The sequence below is a fragment of the Anser cygnoides genome, chromosome 11 (genome assembly GCF_040182565.1).
Source record: "Anser cygnoides isolate HZ-2024a breed goose chromosome 11, Taihu_goose_T2T_genome, whole genome shotgun sequence".
In the NCBI taxonomy this organism is placed as follows: Eukaryota; Metazoa; Chordata; class Aves; order Anseriformes; family Anatidae; genus Anser; species Anser cygnoides.
The window spans coordinates 20,745,259-20,759,990 of NC_089883.1; the positions used below are offsets into that span (position 1 = coordinate 20,745,259).

The 14,732-nt window shown below is 36.5% G+C and overlaps 1 long non-coding RNA gene across 1 annotated transcript in view; it reads left to right on the plus strand.

Moving 5' to 3' along the window:
* The window catches only part of LOC106033651 (uncharacterized), a 393,452-nt gene that overhangs the window by 44,393 nt on the left and 334,327 nt on the right, over nucleotides 1–14,732 (plus strand). The gene's annotated exons all lie outside the window — the stretch shown is intronic.

Below are 14,732 nucleotides of genomic sequence, written 5' to 3' on the forward strand. Positions count from 1 at the left end.
TCCAAACCATTAAATAGACACTGATAGGCCAATCTATGCTCCAGGAATTTGTCTAAATCTTTTTGAAGCCATATGTAGTTTAGTGACTGCAACTTCTGTAGCACTGAGTTTCACAGTGCAATTACGTGTTGCATGAAGAAATATTTCCTTTGGTGTTCTATACTTGCTGCCTGATAAGACAGCTACATAGTCCTATTTTTGCTGTCCATGCTCCTTTGCTTGCCTTCCTTCAATGTTAACCACCCCATCACTTAGTAGGGGAATGCATGTAGTTTTAGCTGCTGAAGTCACAGTGGCTTCCATTTAAGCTTGACTTTTAGTATGGGAGAAGTCTCACCTAGCAACGTTTGTAATTCTGAGTACATATGATCTGTCACTGCTGGATTGTGACGTTAGTCCTCATCAGGGATGAAGGTCTGAAAATTCAGAGACTGTGAAAACAGTGTCTTTGATTTTCATATTGATCAATATGCATAAGTATATTGCATTAGAAATGCCAAAGTTCATATTAGCGCAGTAGTGTTCTGTGATGATTGTACCCTGGGTCAATTCATCCCCACAGTCTACTAGATCATTTCGTCTGGGCAGGCATTCACCTTTAGCGTTTTGTCTTGCAGATATGCGAGTTTTGCCTACATAGGCATTATTTCCCTCAAGGTGGCTTTCTTTCACAGAGGAACTTATTTATGGTACAATAGTTTCAATAGTGTTTTTTTTTTTTTTTTTTTTTGGAGGTGGGGAGTGTTAATGGTTTATTCTGCTTTTATATGATGCTTTTATTATTATTTTTTTCTACATAAAACATATCAGGAGATATGAGGTGTATTTCTCAGTAGCAGCTTTGTGTGAGGTTGAAGACGAGAGAGAGTATAATGTGTCTCATTCTCTTCAGCTTCTTTTTCCTCCTCTGGGGGCTTAATGCTGTTAGAATAAAATCCTAGAGTCCCCTCAATTTCCTGCAATTCCCAGTACAGCTTGATGGCTGATGAGGAAATCAAACAATGGGACAGCATACAGATTGGGCTGGTGTACGCGTGTATGAAAGTGTGATGGCATATGTCTGGATGTTAATACAGTACAGCTATTCTCAGCCATCATACAGATTCAGGTAGCCGCAAAAAGTCCTAATTTAAGGCACTTTGGGTTTGATCCAAATCATTCTAGAGAACGATAACACAGGTTAGATGACTTCTAAAGTCATCTTTGCTCTTCCTTGGCCTAACCTCCACCTATTCCATGATGTAACATTCAGTTTGACCCAGTGTTTCTGTCTCTAGACAGTCAGACTAATTCCAGTAAAATGCTGGAAAAATTGAAAGCGTTCAGTGTGTGCCAAGATATTGATATTAAAAAGAGTTGCTGTCTCAGTATTTAGCAAAACGAGGATTATCCATTGAAACAAAAATGTAAATTGAGTTTTACAGGTTCATTGCAGGCTGTAGCGTGAATGCCTGCTTCTGTACTTTTCAGAGTGAAGATCTCCAAGGATTCTTTTTCCATTCTAGAGCATTAGAAGTGACCTGTAAGCAGGGGTGTGTTAAAATAATACCATTTCAGGAATATGCAACAAATGATCTCGTTGACAAAATCATTTAAAACTTATATAACATTTTTTCCCCTTTTTGTGTCATATGATATGCCACTGCTTTTAATCCAGGAATGCTTCTAGCATTGTGTGCATAACATCTGCTCTGAGATGTATACAGGCAATGGCTTTTTCTAGATAATGTTCAAATTTTCATTCAGTTTAATCAAATTAATCATTTGTTGTTGATTTTTTTAAATTATTATTTATAAAAATCAATCATTGCATAAGCTACTTCCTAATCCAGGAAAACTGAGTGATATTTAAAGTTAATGTAAGTTTTACATTTTGGAACATAGCAAGTGGAAACTCTATAGTACTATTGTGACAGTATATAACAAGGAGTGACTTAGAAAAATCTGAATTTAAAATAAGTTAATCACTCAGTTACTTTATTAGTGGGTCATTTTGAACATTAGTTATTTATTGCCATAATTTATTAATATAGTATTATTTATTTATGACACATCCAGGCATGTGCTATGCAACTCATAAAATAAGGCTGATATTTACCAAGAACATCTTACATGCTTAGATGGGATAACATCCCATGGAGATAAATGGCAATGTATCAAATGGCACCTTTTAGTTCATGATTTTGATGATGGAATACTGGAATAATGTATTTTTTTCCTAAACAAAGTCATTGAATTCTACTGATTTGTTTATAGGTTTCTGCTTCATCGCTTTTCTACTTGTTCTAATTTTGATCTGTTCTGACATTTTTTCGTAGTGAAATACTTGTCTGTCACCTTAAGTGTATACATTGTGGGGGACATTTTAAAGAAGAGCGGTCATTCTTGTATTTGCAGCTAGAAATGCCTTAAAAAATTGCTATGTATTTTGATGAAAAGTGAGATCAAAAGATATTATGTCAAATACTTATAAATCTTATGTCTTTGGGCAAAAATTTAAGAGAAAATATATTGCTATTCCTTTCTGTTTGGAAAAAAAAAGTTATAAAAGCTGTTAGGTTTTTCCTTTATGTGTGTGCGTGCTACTATTTATTTTTGTCAAAGAACCATAAAAAATAGAAGGAAATAGAAGGAAATGCGTGTGATGTTGATTTTTTTTTTTTAATTCAAAATAACTACGTTCCGTTTTGTTTAGTAAAAACCTATATAAAAAGCCCTCCCTAAAAGCCCTCAACCCAGGGCGATTTGTTCATATTTGAAGGTATTTCAGTAATGCAGCTTTCCTTTTTTTTTAAGCCAGATTTTGTTCAGTGAAATGAATGATGTGAGAATGTACTTGAGCTTTACATATCTTGTTTTCAGCTGATGAGAACACTGGGAATGCTAAAAGCAAGCTTCCCTTCCTGGGGTTGGACCATATGGTATCTGAGGTCTCTTCCAGCCTGAGTTTTTCTATGATTTTGTGATATCTACCTTGATCTTTAAATCATTATTTTTTTATGTTTCAAAAATCCCATTAGGAATTGCTGTTTATTTCCAACTAAGGTTATTAGTTAAAAAAAAAAAAAAAGTATTTATAGTAAAGTATATATATAAATTATATATATATATAATATATATATTTTATATTCACCAAAAAAAAAAATTTGGTGAAAAACAATGAAATGGGAGACCATGTGACAGACTAGTCATTAGCTTTCCAGTTAGGATACTAATACGCAGGCTCTGGGATCAAACTGTGTTATTTTTGCCTTGTTTGGAAGTCTTTAAGCCAACTCTCCACATTCTGGGTAAACCCTACAAATCTGGGCCTGTGAAGACAGTTTCTGTGTTTATGGATGCACTGAAATAATGATTCATCTGATCTGCTTGAAATGTTTACTTTGGGGTGAATTGAATTACTCACTAGATTCCATTGAGTTTTAAACAGATTTCTGTTGATTACAAAGGGAACCTAGGGTGAATATATCTGTAGCCTGTAACAGAATATTAAAGCTATTCTTAGATAGCTTTAATGAGTGACCTGTAAGTCACAAACTGTGAGTTTTATTGTGTAGGAAATATCTTGTATTTTAAATCATATAAATCTCCCCTTTCCTTCAGGTAGACAACCATGTAAGTCTCCAATGGTGTATTGTATGTATTGAAAAATTTCCAATTCAGGATTGGCCACCTGATGATATATTGATTGAATCAAACCTTATTGAACAGTTCATCCATCCCATTACTTGCTTACCAGTATCCTGGTAAGTGATAGAGTGTGTGATCATATTCTGACAATGTAAGCTACCACATTTGGTCACAGAATAGCATGGTCAATTAACATGGTGCATTCTGTTTATTCAGGACAGTTTATGTGAGCATGTGACTAGGCCTGACAAGGAAATGGTAGATAGATATAATTTTGATTTTGGAAGAGCCTGGAGGATGGAGGTTGCTAAAGAAGCATCAGATTATCCATTAGTAGATATGTATTCATGATATGTGATATGGCAATGTTTTGCCGTAGTTTTCATGTGTTGTTAGGGACAATGGTTTTATTTTTTTATTTTATTCAAATTACATTATAAAGCAAATTAAAGTCAACAGAATCTTGCCTTTTTTTTTTTTCCCCAAAGTTAAATTGGTCAAGAACCAAAGACAGATACAGTTAAATGCCATTTGATTCTAAATTCTGTTTTTGTAAATAGGAATTTGTTTTCATGGCCAAAGTGGTTGCCTGAAGCCCAAGCTAATCACCATCTGAAATGAAGAAGTAGTTAGTTCGTTTCTTGTTGAGATGGGAATTCATTTACGCTATTAATAGACTTTACTGCCTACTTACCAAACGTTAAAATGTTAAACTCTTTTAAATGCTTGCCTTAACACATGAATGCATGACACCATCTGACTTAGAGCATTCTGGTGAAAGAAAATTATTGTTCACTAGATTGCCTGGTGAAAAGTGACTATAAGAAATTGATGTATATTGTATGAATTTAAACATCTGTACTATTATGAAATACGTTAGAGCCTAAATGAAGTAGAAAATAGTGGTAAGGGATAAACAAGCAATAAAATCAGCATTGTCAGAGAAAGAAGGAATTCATATTCTGTGCAGCTTTCTTCATACTTGACAAAGATTTGGATTGTTTTCTGACACTTTTGCCACTTATAGCCACCTCATATTATTTACAATGTAACACTTGATAGAGAATTTATATGCTAAATGCAATTCATTTAATCATTGACTATGTTAATCCCAAAACAAATCCACCTTACAACCCTGAATCACAAACCCCTTGGGATGTATCAATCTGTCTCTGCCACAAATGCTCACAGAAAAGATGGACTTTCCAAAGTGCCTTGAATATTAATGAATCAAGCCCTGACTTATATGAAGCTAGAGCAACTGGAAACAAGTGCCATCCTTGACTGACGTAAATCTGTTCAGCCTTAGAAGTCCATTCACACCAAATGAGGATTTGACTCCCTGAGCATTGCTTGTGACCTAACATCTCATTTGCTGCATAAAAAATAGTGTCTTGCTATCCTCATGTTGGGATCTACCTGCTTATCTTTTCCTCATATAACACCATCCCTTGAATATTTATAGGCAGGCCCGAATCCTCTCATTTAGTCTAATTGTGGAATCCTTGTTTAGCAATTGCTATAAACAGTGCTTGTTCTGGTCTTAAACGGTGCTTGGGAAGGTAAACAGAGAGAATGGGATTAACTGGTCTGTACTGTGTCTGGTGTGCTACTGCTGTGTGCTACAGGGGAGACTTTTGTGTAGAAGGAGGAGAGAGGAAAAACTGCTGCTGAATGGGTCTTTTAGATTACCAAAGAATGGCAAATGGAAAAGTAGTAAAAAGATTTCTAACCCTTCCTTCAATGACTTCTACATCTTATGAGGGCAGCATGATTCAGAATTCTGTGTCATGAAAGCATTTTTCCCTTTCATGTTGCTTCTGTGAACAAGTGTTCATTACTGCCACATTGACAATGGTACTGTAGACATAGCAGGGCTGTGTGATGAGCTTGACCAAAGTATGCACAGTGTGAAGAAAACTGCATCCCTCATTACACATTGAATTTCACATTTTAGAGTTGTTTCCTGATGGTTTCTATCTTCTTCTTACAGTCAGCATAGGGTCATAAGGTTGTTTTTATGGGTGGGTATTAGTTTGCAAGGGGGGTTCATCCTAGCCTTTAAGAATTTGTCTATATTTTAAAAAAGTTGCCTTAGCAGTGCTATATAGTTTCTTTGTGGCATTCTTGCAGCCATTCTTTTTTCCTTGGTTGTTCATTTTTTGCTTTAGAATGACAGCCCTGTCTGAGATGTAAATTAGATGCATAGGAAGTACAGCGTAATTTCTGAATCCCTGACTGGCAAGTAAAGTGATAATGCAGTGGATCAGGAAGTTTCGAGGGCTGTGACATTGAGAGTCTTCTGGGGCCTCTGTCAGTACTTTGCAGTGTTAGCTGACAAGAATGCAAATCTGATTGTCTTAGCCTTTGGTCCTGAATCTGGACAGAACTAGGTGGTGGTACAGGGAATAAAAACAGCTGGCTTCTCTGTGGTTGAGTCACAGTAGTATTAAATAATCTTTGATCTTCCAGTTCCTTGTAGGCTTCTGGACTGAATTCATCCTTGAATTCATATTGAATTCATAGTGGACATGTACTCATGTAGAACATAGACTCTGATCATGGATGACAAAAGTGTCTGATGAGAATGTGTGTACTACCTAAATGCAAGTCATAACTAAAACAAAGCTGCCCTTAGTGAAGTTGTTCAAGTAAAAAACAAAAACTGGTCATGTAAATATATATTTTTTAAACGTCATTCGTTCATGACCACAGACTCACTGAAGCACAGCCAGGAATAAGAGCCAGGGTAGAGGAAGAGCATATGTTAATAGAGACATTGAAAAAGCTTTTTTTCTTTGCATGTGCAACTAAAAGGCTGTATTATTTTTAGGCAGATAGGATTGAGATAGAAATGTATTTTGTCAGTGGAGCATAGGAATGCACAATTTCCCACTTATCATAAAATTGCCAAGTTTTTTTTTTTTTTTTTTGAAACTCTCTGATTGTTTTTATCTGCAAGGCATGTGTTTTGGACATTTCTGTCAGTGGTCACAACATTCTGTGAAACATGCTGTAGTAACAAGATCCTTCTGCCTCAAGATGTTTAGAGTTCACAGTGACAAATGCCAGCATAACTGCCCTGAAAACATTAGTGTCCTTCTCCTTTTTAGGCCTTATATATACACGGATTGAAAGGCAAACTAAGAAAGAAATGCTTATCTTTCTTTTCTCACCCTAATGAATGACATCCCTAATGTGAACAGCAAAGGCAATGCTAAAATTATTACAATTAATTAGTCATTCAATCAGTGCTGAAGGAGAGAAGGCAATTCAGAGGAAAAAGGGAAAAAGAGAATGTGAGGATGCCTAGAAAGAGGACACAGGTTCACGGAATGATCTTATCTAAGAAATATATTTTTAGTGGAAGTGCACCATGCTGTGTGAGAAGCAGTATCTGAAGTTTTCCTGAAGTTTTTCTGATCAGCAGTTCCCTGCATAAGGAAGCTGTGACTGTTAGTGTTTCTCTTCCCCTTCCCCTTCTCCTTTCCCTTTTCATTCTGCAGCCTGCTGAGTGAGGTGTTTAGGAAGGGACTGGGAGGAAAACAGTGATGTTGCTTGGTTTCCGTGCTGCTCATGAGGAATCTCTTCCATCAGAGAAGAGCAAGACCCAGAGATGCTTCATTTCAAATTTGATGAACAGATACAGGAAGATGGCACCCCTTGCTGAAGGTGGAAGAAACCTCGTGAGACTCTGTGCCAGATGGTGAAGGCAGAAGTACAGTGACATAGTCAACATGATTGGTTGAGAATGCAGCAACCTCTTCATGCACGGATTTTTTATTTATTGATTGATTTTTTGGTAGGGAAAGGTGGTATTGCAGTATGTGAGACAGAGCTTGGACAAAGATTTTGGCTGAGAAGATGAGCAGGAAAAATGAACCCTAGTTATAGAATCATAAAATGGTTTGCATTGTGAGGAACCTTAAAGATCGTTATGTTATGTAGAAATAATCTACAAAACTTTTAAGCATCACAAAACATTGTGTATTTCACTAATGGTTTTCTAGGCTGAATTCCTGTTGAAGCCCTGCTATTGCTGCAAAATAATTAATCACTTTTGACTATACTCTGGCCATGTTCAGTGATTTGGTTTTGATGCTACCGCAGCTATACCATTTGCAGTGGAATGCAACGTACTGCAACTAACCATTTTTTTTCTTTTTTTTTTTTTCCAAAATAAATGCAGAACTTGCCAGCTAAGAATATACACACACCTGGCAAGGAGCAGATGTTAATACTTTCCTACTAAGAAAGTTAGTCTCAGAGTTTCTGCATTACTTTTTTCCACATTTTCTAATTGTCTATGCTCCATACCACAGTTTTCCTAAGAGAGCCAACACTGGGAAACCTTGGACAAATCTTTCCTCATCTCACTACTGCAGACAACTGTGATGACACCACAGTCCTATCACCGCGTGAGACAGCTGACTAAAGCAGGCGTACTTCATCAATGACTGCTTCTGTCATTGTTATAGGAGAGCCTTATAGGAGACTAATCTGAATAGGGTTTTATTTTTATGTTTGCTTTTCACTTACATTTGATTGTTCAGAAAGGAGAAAGTTCAGGTGAAATATAGGTGATAAGCTTAATGTTTATTTATTTCCTTATGTTATTCTTATGGATAAACATATCTTTAGAAGTGGGTTTAGGGGATATGCATAACGTGTCTGGTCTTCCCCAGGTTTTCCAAAAAGACTGTAGTGCTTGTTTTGCAATCACACAAACCTACATTTTGAAGCAGTCATGCCTAAACCTTGTGTTGAAACTGCTGCAGTCTCCAGACTCAGAACATCAGCCTCAGTGCTTTCCAAGACAGATGTTATTTCAGGCAGCCCCAGGCAGCGATTGGTTTGGTTCCCACCTCTTCCAAGCTAACACTCCATTTTCTCCCCCTGATATTGTGGCAATACTTCCTGAGGTCAAAGATATCCATTTCACCCGTCAGGTCTTCTGCCAGCTGTGAGTAAATGTGTGTTCCAAGAAAAGCCATGGAGAACTGAAAAATATTTCTTCCTATTGTACTGTACCAGTACTTCAATCCTGAAGTATTCTCCAAACCTGTCTTTCTCTAATAGCACTGGGGAGGAATCATATATAATAGGCAGTGCAGTAGAGAGCAGGTTGCCTCTTTAATTGAGCAAATGTCAGGTACTGAATTTCTTTAGAAAATAAATCTTTTTCAAGAAAGTTCATCAGGGACAATTGCTGACCTGGGTCACCTTAGTCATCAGTTCACACATGCATCTTCTCAGCTTCCTGTAGGTAGAAGAAGAACAGATAATACAGACAACTGCTTAGATTTTAGTGTGGATTATGAGAACGAGGTAATTTGCAGACTGTGTCCATAATAGCTCCTATTTTACACTTTGCTTGGAGTCTTTCCTAACACACATTTCTGTGGTGAAGAAAGAGAATTTGGAATACTTGGATTTGTCATGCGCACTGACATATTTGATTATTTTAAGGATACCTAGTGAAATGTATACTCAGTTTACACTGTCAGCATTATTTACAAGACATCTTCATAATATTATTTTTGCTTTCATGTCTCTATACTTCGCCAGACTTTGAGTTGGTCAGCAAATAAGCCTTATGGCAGCCTTCAAAGTTTTGATGTTCTGTGATGTGCTTTTCCCTGACTAATCTGATATTACTTCAAAATTCACCCTAATATTGTTACAGTGGTAGCTTGGAGCCCACGAGTAAAAATCTATTGTGGAAATGAAAAGCCACAGTTCCAGAATACTATCATTTCTCCTTTTGATCTGAGTTTTTGTTGTTGTTGTTTTGTTTTATTTTTTAATTGGTTTGATTTAAAATAATTTTTATATTTTTATGTCACTGTGATGGTTTCAGTTTGTATGGTTCTCCTTGACTTCTCCGGCTGAAAAGTTGTTCTAGGAGGTTACTAATGTTTGAATTCCTCTGTACTTAGCATATCCTAAGGGTGCCCTCTCTGTGTAGGGAAGGAACACCAGACACAAATAAGAATGCCAATTCCCAGCAATCCTTGGAAGGATTATAATATCAGTTATCTGAATAGAATGATTCTAGGCTCTGAATCCTAAATCTGAAGCGTCTAGGTAACACTTTCTTTTAGGATGCTGAAATAATCAATCATTTTTGAATTTAAAATGTGAATCGAGCAATAATATTGTGCATATAGATAAATGTTACTTGCATTATTTTTTTCAGCAAGAGCCTGAATTGTAGTGCCAGCTTGCCTTTCTTACAGCTACATAGTCAGTTAATATACCATGTCATCTCTTTCACATTGGAAGTTTTGTCAACTTTTAAATCTTAAGCACATTATGTAGAAAAAGTCTCCTATTAAAAGGAGTTGTATTCCAGAAGGTCACAGAATTTTTGAACATGCAGAGCATTATGCCTCCAGCTAACTGTCTCATGGTGGAATTACTTAGTCAGGCTCGAAGAGTCACTGAACTCAGTGGACTGGATGATCAGCATCAGCTAGAGATGAGGCTGAATGGAATATTTTACAATAGTCCCCTCTCCTGCGAAAAAGATTGCAGCATGTGTGTAGCTCAGCAGAAATCCTCTCGTCATTTCTGGGTTGATTCTGTTTTGGCTTCCTGAACTAACTCATCCATTTCCTTTCTAGCCAAGTTGTCTCTGCCTTTAACCCATATTTTATGTGTGGACAGTATCCCTATTTGCACCTCTGTAAAAATTCAGTATGTTAAGTGGGGAGTTCAACTTTTTCTGCTCGTGTCCCCTCTCCTTCCTACCCCTTTTGTCTACTCCTGATGTTCAGAAACATTCAAACATATAGCTAAAGACAAAAAAGTTAAAAGCGCTATGTATCTAGAAATTCATCCAGTTTATGGAACCAGTTTCTGCATTTCACATCCAAGGTTTCTTCTGTTAGCTGCTTGGAGACTGGATGACCTGCCTCATGAATTATTTTTACACACTGGAAGTCATTGGTAAGCATAGACCTTAGTGTCTTTTGGAAGGAAGACCATCTTCTATGCAATACTTCATAATGTAAAGTCAGCTCAGAGCTGTTCTGCAGAGACCACTCTATTAATTTATCTTTATTTCTCAAACTAGATAGTATCTTTGTAAAAACAATTTACATCATGCTTCTGTGATGTTTGTCATGTATTTTGGAGCATAATTCTCTGGCCATGTGAGTGTATTTTGTAGCTAATTCTATAATTATGTAATCAGGGTTTGGGAATGCCTTGAAAGAAGCTGTATCAACAAATATAAAGGAAGAATATTGGCTTACTTAAATTTCACCAGAATCCTAATTCTACTAGTAGACATAAGACAGAAAATGACTCTTGTATATAATCTGAAATCACTTTTGACCTTTTTGGGGGGAGAGGGAAGACAAAGGAAAATGTGTGTTTTTTTTTTTTATTAGTTTGCCAAGAAAGACTTGGTGTCCCCAAAAGTGTAAATGTTATTTCAGAACATCCATCAAATTAAAAAAAAAATAAATAAAAGTTGAACAAAGACATCTGATTTTCTGGATTTTTTTTCCAGTGTGTCAGTGTTACTTTCAGTCAGTGATTGCAGGAAAAGTGCCAGATGCCCAGTAAGTAAATGGTGTATCTCAGGCTGTGATTGTTAATTACAATCAGTACTAAAGAATTTCATTGAGATGATGATCTCTTCAATCCAAAAGGAGAAGAAAAATAAATGAAAAGGGTTTGACAAAGGGTGTTCAAATAAGGAGAATAGAAAAAAAAATCCAAAAACTTTCACCTGTGAAAAATCATTGCAATGAAATTTTTATTATAAAGCACAGAGGGACATATGTTAAATAGTAATTTCCTGAAAGACTGGCTCCTGAACTCTAAAGTCTTTATCTAGAAGATAGTGCTAAAAGGTAATAATTAATCATTTCCATTTAAATCTTCCAGGCAATGCATGAACAAGATTAGCTGCATAACTCCTGTGGCTAAATCCCATGCAATGTTGAAAAAGTAGATGATATCTCCATCAAAAGGCTTAGTGCCATGGCAGAAATATTGGAGCCAGTACCTGTGGGAAAATGGTAGTGGTCTAATGGCTGTACACTGCTATGAGATAGCACTCTTATTTTGTACCCTTGAGTTCCTCCCAGGTTTTGACTACTGAAGAAGGTGGTTCATACTCTCTGTTTAATGAGCAGCATTTGATCACATGGGAAAAATAAAATTACATTAATACAGATATGAGGGACCTGTGCTTGAGTTGATCCTTAATTGTAGGATAATGTAATCACATTAAAAATATTTGTTTCATTATGTGTCTACCTGTAAGTTTGGTGCTATGTGACCTCAGAAATGCCTACGTTTGCATAACATGAAAACTGTGTACTTTGCTATTATGATGTTTTCATGTGAATGTGGTTTTTATTTTTTATTAATATTCTAAGATAAACATGCAATTTAATAGTGCAATTAAAATGTCTAGATGTAACGGCCCTGACATGTTCCTGGCTATCATCTATGCAACTACTGTCTTAAGCAATGTAATGCTTCTTTTGTCAAGATGTCTTATGCTCTTAGCAAAAGATAAACCTACTCTCTCCTGCTGCTGAAGCTTTACTATCCCCTTGCACTCAGGATTAGTGTATCCAGGCAGAGAACCTAGAGGTGTGGACTTGTTCTCACAAAAATGTCTTTTGAAAAATTTTGCTTGGTTATTTGAATTGTCATGGAGGAGGAGTAACTGTAACTTGCTACCGTACAGGTATTTTTGCTTGGCTAATGCCTAATCCAGTTTCATTAGGAAAGAGTCATTTGAAAATCATACACTCTGTGTAAGGACTTCGAGTGGTTATGCTCAATATTGTTAGTAACCTGTCTAGGAGCTGTTGAGCTTCAGTCTGATATGAATACATGTTTCAGAGGTGACTAAGTCACAAAAACTGATGCAAAGGTGCAGGTCTAGATCATCCTAGAAGCTTTCTATTGTCTGGTGGAGATCTGACAGGCAAGAAGATTAAGATAGGAGCGTCACTTCCAAGAAGAGGCTATGTTTTAAGCGTCTTTTATATTTACATATTAGATTTATGAAAAAATGAATGTTTCTAAGAATAATGCATATTGTATCTGAGCATATTAGCCAGCTCTAAGTACCACAGGCTACATCGAAGTTGTATCAGGAGTAAAAGGGGAATTTCTCCTGCCAAAACTGGCCTCCTTTTTACAAGCAGAACTCTCATCTGTATAGACTCTAGAGTGAAGATTTAAACTATGTAGTACTGTGTACAAAAATCAGACAGCTGGAGGAGATAACACTTAAATTTGGGGCTGATGTTTGCTTTACAGGAACAAAACTGTAGGTTTCTTGACCCTACTAAATTCAGATCTCCATCCCAGTAACAAAGTTATTGTAGATCTGACATGTGGAGTTCCTGTACTCTGTCATGAGATGGGGAAAGCACTCTGCAAATGATATATTTAATCTTTCTAAATTGTAGTATTACGTCACTAAATTAGCTGGGAAAGAATGTGTTACTTAAAAAATAGTGCACACAGTAAAAGGATATACAGGCTGAACTTTGGATCCAGAAGATCTTAAAATCCCTATGAAATGCCAGCTTAATATTAGTGTCTGGCTGCTAATTGCTTATTTAGTATTGAAATACAACCTTGATTATAGATTTCAGTATTTAAATTGACATAAATGTGATAGAAATTATAATGGGATTAGTAATGGTGAATAGACCAGATAACTCACTAAGGGTAGACACCTTGTTTTGGTGTAGCAGTTAAAATCAGAACAAATTTCCTTGCCACACCTCCAAAACCATTCCTTCCTCTTTAAAATGATTATTATCTTTGTTTCCAGTTGTTATTAAATTTCTCGATACACATTGCTCTGTCTCATTTGACGTAATTAATTTTTATGAAGGAAATACATAATAAAGTTTTTTTTCTCTCTCTTTTTTTTTTTTCCTCATGGTATTTAAGAACGTTAATCTGTTTGACTTTAGTGCTTTCTTCTGCCTGTGTACTTTCTTCACTTGGAGCATGTTGCAGCTTGCTTTAGTTGAGTGTCAGGTGTCTAGTTTGAATTGAATTTAATTGTAGCGCACTGCAATGACTTGATTCTATATGTTACTTCCCTTTATGTGTATGGGCAGGTGAGAGAGAACATATTCTGAATTGCTGCATACATAGTGTTTGCATGATTCCTTATCTGACCTCAAGCAAAATTGTCATCCCATGAAGAATGAATAGCTCCTTATCACTGTGTCCTTTTCTGCTTGGGATGCTGATAACAATATTTTCACTTTGCTGCTTAAGAGCTGGTTGGCAGCCAGAACTGGTCCATTTGCATTGCATGCTCTTTGAGCTGGCACACAGCTGACATTGTATCATAAATTGTACTTTGCGTTTAACAGCTGCCATGGGGTCTGCTGAGATTCTGGAGGGGTTTGAAATGAAAGACTGAAGGGAAACTCTTCTAGAGGCAGTTGCAGAAGTGATGATTGTGCATGGTTCTGTCCTGAGATTCTTGTATAGGAAAGCAAAGATGGATCTCTAGAAGTCAAAGCACTTGAGGTAGTTGGTGACGCTCCATCCTGTTCCTCATTTGCTCTTACCTGAGTGCAGCTGTCTGCTGCCCTTTACACTCAACGGATTGCAGGTAACCAGAAGTTGGACCAAGTTTCGAAGCTTTGACTATCACAGTGGGAAGCATTGCCCTGAGCAGGCATCCTTTTGGTTCTGAAGTGAGTGTGCAGTCTACACAGCTGCATTTTGCTGTTCTGATCTGCAGACACATACTGTATCGAGGTGGCATGCAGCATGATGATAACTGCTGGCACAGCAAGAGATGAGTTTAGATTGAAGTCATCAAGCAGAAGAAAACAATTTAGTGGAAAAGATTTAATGTTTGTTGCTTTTTAATTCATTAACAGTAAAACACTGTCAGCTCTTTTTAAATTGTATTTTTGAAAGGATTGCAGGAAACAGTGTAGTATTATTTGTGCAGGTTCTGTTGGAGTAAATTATGGACCACTCTGATGGGATAAAAGAAATGCATCTCCATTGTCTAAATGTTGTAAAAAATATGGGGCTTAAATTTTGCAATCAATTTTTCATGCAGTTCCTTGAAGGGATAAGAAAGC